At 46.4% G+C, this 7,580-nt stretch overlaps 1 pseudogene; it reads left to right on the forward strand.

Moving 5' to 3' along the window:
• The first annotated feature begins 1,060 nt into the window (after positions 1-1,060).
• LOC126102554 (5S ribosomal RNA) lies at positions 1,061-1,177 on the forward strand (annotated as a pseudogene).
• The last annotated feature ends 6,403 nt before the right edge of the window (positions 1,178-7,580 follow it).

Consider the following 7,580-nt stretch of genomic DNA (forward strand, 5'->3'; position numbering starts at 1 on the left):
ACTGGAACAGGAAAGGGAGATAATGACAGTGGCACGTAAAGTGCCCTCCGCCACACACCGTTGGGTGGCTTGCGGAGTATAAATGTAGATGTAGAAGTAATTTCACTAATCTGAAATAATGGAGACGCTGGGATGAAATAAATGAAGATGCAATTATATCAGAGAAGAAGCGGTCGAAAACCAGTGAATCTGCAGTGTTACTTTTTCATTAGCAGCGATATGTTTATTACAACTGAGTTCAGTGCTTCTTAGAGGCACTTAATTGATAGCATTTCATGTTACTGCATCTTCCTTGTTACCATCTCATTACATTATGTAGGGACATCAGAAAGTAAGTCATGTGGTATCACTTATTGATACCACCCCACGACTGTCAAAGTTGACAAAGGAGCTACTGGGTCCAGCAGACCCAGTGGCGACCACCCACTCAGCCACGCTTTCAGTGGCTCCGTTCTACGTGCGCGCTCTGCCATTGCAATATACAGGGCGTCCCAGCTATCTTGTCCACCCAAAATATCTCTGGAACAATAATAGCTATTAGAAAACGACTTTCACCGGTATCAATGTAGGTCTGGGGCCCATGAATGTACATATTTGGAAACATTCTAAAACGAAACCATATGTGTTTTTTTAACACAAACTTATGTTTTTTTAAATGGACCTCTTATATTTAGCTTCAGAAATCCATAGCATTACGAAGAACATACACAATGGCGTTGATTGCATCGCAATATTCCCATTACATCCCGAGATATTGAGACGCGAAGTTGACGCCTCAAACACCCGACATGCGCTGCTAGCGCACGTCAGGCGTGAACCCCATGCAGCCCGTAATCGCGATGTGATTGGCATGTGTAATCACACTTCCATACTTATCAAGAGGTCCGAAGCGAATAATACGGTCTGCTGCCATCAACTCTCATAAGCACGTAATGGCTTCCCTCGTGCACGTTTTACGTATCTACGTACACAATATGAACCAGTACCGATCGGTGTACACCCGTCAGGTTGTCTTCTTTATCCTGCACACCCAAAATAAGGTTTATCTAATGCGTTATATGGCAACGGCCTTGCCGCAGTGGATACACCGGTTCCCGTGAGATCACCGAAGTTAAGCGCTGTCGGGCGTGGCCGGCCCTTGGATGGGTGACCATCCAGCCGCCATGTGCTGTTGCCATTTTTCGGGATGCACTCAGCCTCGTGATGCCAATTGAGGAGCTACTCGACCGAATGGTAGCGGCTCCGGTCAAAGAAAACCATCATAACGACCGGGAGAGCGGTGTGCTGACCACACGCCTCTCCTGAGGATGACACGGCGGTCGGATGGTCCCGATGGGCCACTTGTGGCCTGAAGACGGAGTGCTTTAATGCGTTATATGACCCATTGTGCCTGACGCGCAGGGCCTGGCTCCACCTAGTCGTGTGTCCAACGTAGTTCCCACTACTGCCACAGTTACCACTTCGCCTTGTTTATGATTTGCGACCCATGCAAACTCCTGTACTCCACCACCCTCCGAGCATCCCATATGTTGTTGCTTTGGCGTGCAGTACACCGCTTGCCAGTGTAGTCGTGCATCAGAGTAATCTAGTGACGGCACGGAGGTAGTACACATTGTGAATAAACGTTGTGTTGTGGAACTTATACTGTACAGTATAATGTACACACATGAAGATATGGTAGAAATGCTGCTTATCTATGGAGAATGTACGTTGACGGAAAATACGTTATGAGATTGCTTGTTTGTTGATAGTACTCTTAGTGAACATTATGATTATTAAGTTAATATGTCTGTTTTCTACCCTACTCTACATACCTGTACTGTACCCTGTTGTAGGTGGACGAAATGCTGTTCAGGCAGAACGACTTTACAGAAGACGATTCCCTGACAAGCCATCGCCTTCGTGCTGGATGTTTGGTCGTCTCACATCTCGTCTACGTGAAACGGGAAGCTTAAATACAAGACCGCGACATCGTCCTAGAACACGCACAGATGAACGTGCTGAAGTTGCTGTGCTCGCTGCCATAGCTGTGAATCCTCAAATCAGCACACGTCAAATTGAACGTGAAGTTGGTGTGTCGAAATCAAGTGCACAGCGTATTCTTAAACGTCATAAATTTCATCCTTACCATGTTCATTTACACCAGGATCTTCATGGAAATGACTTCCGCAATAGGGTAACATTTTGTCGGTGGGCTCAGCAAAAACTTCTGACTAATCCAAATTTTTTTGCAGATGTTCTCTTTACCGACGAGGCATCATTCTACAACAAAGAAATTTGTATATATTAGGATTATGCATTATTGGTCCGCAGACAATCCAAAATGGCTCCGTCAGGTAGAGCATCAACGTCCGTGGAACGTTAATGTTTGGTGTGGGATTATTGGAGATACCGTTATCGGACCTTTCTTTATAAATGGCATCCAAAATGGCAGCAATACTCCAAATTTATACGACACAATCTTCCTGTTCTCTTGGACACCGTACCTCTGAACCGGAAAATGGTCATGTGGTATCAGCATGACGGATGCCCTGCACATAACGCCTTACGTGCACGACGACTTCTGAACCGTAAGTTCCCTGGTAGGTGGATTGGACGAGGTGGCCCAGTTACGTGGCCTGCGCGATCTCCGGACCTTACACCGCTGGATTATTTTCTTTGGGGAGCAGTGAAGGATGCTGTTTACCAACATGAACCAACAACAACAGAGGACATGAAGCAACGCATTATTGACGCTTGTACAGCCATCAAAGAGGAAACAGTAGCATGGAGTAGGGCACCCTTCATCCGCAGAGTGACCCTATGTATGCAAGCCAGTGGGCATCACTTTGAGCATGAGATGTGAACGCTATGTTTAGTATGTAGTGCTGGTATCACAGTGGAAGTTTCTACAAAGGGACATTTTACCCAGTGATGTTAAGAAACATTTTTTTGCAACAATTTGTCATTTAACGCATTAGATAAACATAACATTGATAATTATGTGATAATAAAGCTAATTGGTTAAATATGTTTACATTCATCTTCTATGTCCTACCTGAACTTCCCAAATCAAAACATTTTTACCTAAACAACGGTAAAACTTTTAGTCCACTTGCTCGTTTCACTAAAACCATCAACATCAATTTTACTATTACGAGTGAATGATTAACTGTCACTTGCGCTAGATGTACAGTAAAGTAAAGTTTTAACGTTGAACGGCATTACCTTTTTAGTAACGGATTAACGATAAGCGAAGTTGACTTTGTGACTAACGTTGCGGTACACAGATATGTTACAGAACCGCATCACCCCTAGCCTATGGGATAAATACCTGCTGGAATGTACGACGTTAATGCAGGATGGCAGCAGACCGTATTATTCGTTTCGGACCTCTTTATAAGTATGGAAGTGTGATTACACATGTCAATCACATCGCGATTACGGGCAGCATGGGGTTTACGCCTGAGCCTCAGGACGTGCGCTAGCAGCGCATGTCGGGTGTTTCAAGCGTCAACTTCGCGTCTTAATATCTTGGGATGTAAAGGGAATATTGCGATGCAATCAACTCCATTGTGTATGTGCTTTGTCATTCTATGGATTACTGAAGAAAAAATATAGGAGGTCCATTTAAAAAACATAAGTTTGTGTTAAAAAACACATATGGTTTCGTTTTAGAATGTTTCCAAATATGTACATTCATGGGCCCCAGCCCTACATTGATACCGGTGAAAGTCGTTTTCCAATAGCTGTTATTGTTTCAGAGATATTTTGGGTGGACAAGATAACTGGGACACCCTGTAGGACAGCTGGCAGCAGCCACACGGCCCCAATCTCAGTTGGAGCGTCTTCGCTATGCAGACGCTGTCTAGACTCGGGTCCAACATCATCGATTGTGCTTTAGTACAGAGAGCCTCACCCTTATTGACATTGAGAGCTGGACTATATTTCTTGCGGCATTTATTGTAATGGGTCTTCATACGCTTGGAGTAATACAGGTAAATCTTTTGTTTGCGTGTGCTGTCCTTAGTTTAGTTAGGTTTAAGTAGTTCTAAGTTCTAGGGGACTGATGACCATAGATGTTAAGTCCGATAGTGCTCAGAGTCATTCTTCTGTTTGCTGTGATGTTTGCTAATCTTTTCTGCTCCTGTCCATTTTTCGGCGGTGACAGTTGTCACACCACGCTGCAGCCCACCTCTCCTCAACGTTGTGTACAAAGTCACACATAACAAGTTACACACGTTTTAACAAGTGTGACAAATTTTCAGAAGAGCATACATGCTCCAGGTTTCCTTCAGACAGGCCCCAGGAATACTTTATCTGTATTACGGTACAGATAACAGGTGCTTCACAGTGTGCGAGTTAAATGGCACAGCAACTGGAAATGTACTCCAAAGATGAAGGGCGCTGGACAGTCCGATTCATGTGGACGAAACATCTAACTCGCACAAAAATTCACCGTGAAATTAAGTCTGCGTGTGCACCAAATGCCAAGTCGTGTCCAGTTGTAGTGCAATGGTGCCGACAATTTGACAAAGACCGCACAGACGTGAGTGATGATGATCGGGAAAGAAGATCATCAATATCGACCACAAATGACAATGTCCAGGTGGTCGAGGAAGAACACCTGGGGGGGGGGGAGGGGGAGGGGAAGGGATTTTCCAACGATGAGGTCACAGACGTGAGTGATGATGATCGGGAAAGAAGATCATCAATATCGACCACAAATGACAATGTCCAGGTGGTCGAGGAAGAACACCTGGGGGGGGGGAGGGGGAGGGGGAGGGGGAGGGGAAGGGATTTTCCAACGATGAGGAGGTTGACACGGCAGCTCCAGAACGGCTCCTTGAGCAAGGAGAGTATTTCTGTCGTCAAAGAATTGAATGATTCGTAGAATGTTTCTGCTATTGTTTATAGAGACTTGGTAACCATGTTGAAAAATAGCGTCGTGTGTCTGCCTCACTTTGAAGTTTAGTGTAGCATTGAATAAAACACACTCAGCCTGCCATAATAATGTGTAACTTAATTTTTGAAGTCTCCTCGGACACTAATTTCATGTCAGTCAAGTTAATTCATCTTTTTTTCTCTTTTGCCATTGTTCCTTAGTTGCTTCAGAATTCGTATTTTCTCTCTATGCAACTAATTGAAGGCAATTTGTTTATTGCTATACGTGTTTCGCTTCTTTTATTTGTGAAGCATCTTCAGTGGCCATTTCCAGCGCTGTTAGCTCATGCGTGTGGTCCTGGAGACGTGTTCATTAGTCTTCATACTCCGGTTGGCCGATTTCTGGGTTTCTTTCAACCACATTTGATTCAACATATCACATACGTCACTTGCAATTGCAAATGTGGGTGAAAGAAACCCACAAATCGGCCAACTGGAGCATGGAGAGTAATGAACACGTTTCCAGTACCACACGCATAAGCTAACAGTGCCGGAAATCGCCACTGAAGATGCTTCACAAATAAAAGAAGCGAAATGCGTACGGCAATAAACAAACTGCCTACAATTAGTTGCTTAGACGTAACATACATCCACAAAAGAACGTAATTCAGTTAAAACGAACTTACCATCTGACGTGGAAAGGAAATAATTTTGGACAAGAAAAAACGAAGGGCCCTAAGATGGCACCTCGTGGGACATCACCATCCTAACTGAGACTTGAGTCTTCCTTGACTGGTAACAGTGGCGTGCTTTTGGTGTGTGTTCTGTCAGTCAGTCTGGTGATGTGACGGATTCCCAAGGGCACCTCCGGTGGATCCATTCCGCCCTATTACAGGACTCGCTCGCTCTCCGTGCTGAACGTCGTCTCCGGCCAGAGCGCGCAGTGGAAACAGTCGACTAACGCGAGGCCGGCGGCAGCTTTCCATATCGACTGGTGCCAAGCGTTGTTCTCCCGGAGAGCCTAATTATTCCTGCGGAATTTAATATAACCTGGATGCGGCCCCGCGCCGCCTCCGGCGCCTGTGTCGAATGCCAAATCCAATTTGTGCGTCCCGGGCGGGCCGCGGCAGGCCCCACAAAGGGCGCAGGCGTGGGCGGCCGCGATTGCAGCGGCTGTGTGCGCGCCCGCCGGCCGCCGTGCCCGTGCGTGCGGCTGCGTTAAGTGCGTGGCGCCGCCGCAGCCCATTGTCACGTCTGCCCTGACCGAGCTGGCTGGGGTGCGAGCGGGCGGCTACTGTTCGCGCCGTCGTCTGCATTAGCGCCCTTTGAACATGTCGCATTCACAACGCGTGCTCTGAGAGTAAGCGTCACTGTGAGATGCCCTCCCACTACTTCTGCCCTAATACTCATTAAAACTGCAACACCACAGAGGAGGCAGACTAGCACGAAGTTTACCATTATCTACTCGTACTTCTACATCTACATCCATACTCTGCATGCCACCGCGCGGTACGTCGTGGAGTTCACCCTATATCATTACTAGTCGTTTCATTTTCTGTTCTTCTCGCAGATACAGCGAAGCAAAAAAAACTGTCTTCATCCCTCCGTATGAGCCCTTATTCCTAGTATTTTATCTCCTTTGCCATTACGCGAAATGTATGCTGGCGGCAGCGGGATCGTTCTGCAGTCTGCTTAAAATGCCGGTCCTCAAAATTTGAGAGGTGGCGTGTCTTTACGATGCACACAGTGACTTGCCCCTCTCATATTTATATCTTACTCTGAGTAATTCGATTTGGGGAAGTATGGCCGAGTGTTGTCATTACAAGGCTAGTATTGAGAACTCAGAAGATAAGAATATTTTCCTCACTAATTGCATGTGGTGAAAAGTTGCTATTGCTTCACATGCGGACTTCGCACGCAGCATCTCTCGTCACTCGGGTGGTCCGGTGACAAGCGGGTTCTGCTGATCTGGAAAGGGTTATGCCGACGGGTGTGAGGGAGTCGAGTGGATGCTGTCCAGACGCCGACATTGTCATAAGATTGGGGGCGCCACGCCCACAGGGGCCTGAAGGAGCGGCTGGGGTTAGAGATTCCGTTACTTTGCAGAAACTTAGTGAAAACGCTTTCTGACGGGCTATCAGCTAGGCGTGCGAATGACTTTTGTTCCCAGGCAGTCTTGGTGGGCAAATTTCCACGTTTTCTGCAAAATCATAACGGTGATTAGCTTGCTCAGGGGATAGCTCCGTGACGTAGCAAAATCGGCGCAGAAATTGGCGCCAAGTATCTCCATTGGTGGAATAGTAGTGCTTCGGCTATCGAGTCGAATTTCCCGCCTGTTTTCGAGATGCTAATTGGCCTGTTTAACCACAGCCACTGTCCTGGAGGCGGGAATGTTCTGTGTTCGGCTTATACGGATGCTCTTGAGTGGGTCGGCTCTCGCCTTCCGTTCGGAGTAGGTTACAAGACTGAGCTCTCGCTGCTCTGGACAGCCTGCCTTCCGTTAGCTGTCTAATATACTTTCATTTAATTATAACTATTTGACGAAATTGCTGAAGTTTCGACTTCAACAAAACTTTCTGAGTACAGTTGGCAATTGAGCGTTCTGCGTTCAAGCGGCCTATGTTGTCTGTCTTGGGCAGTTTTGGCTAAAGTTGACTGTATCGGAGTTGCTGTGTGACTCAGCTTCTTAAAATCAATCACTGTGCCGTCAGTGATTG

Source organism: Schistocerca cancellata, chromosome 9, assembly GCF_023864275.1.
Source record: "Schistocerca cancellata isolate TAMUIC-IGC-003103 chromosome 9, iqSchCanc2.1, whole genome shotgun sequence".
NCBI classification, from domain to species: domain Eukaryota; kingdom Metazoa; phylum Arthropoda; class Insecta; order Orthoptera; family Acrididae; genus Schistocerca; species Schistocerca cancellata.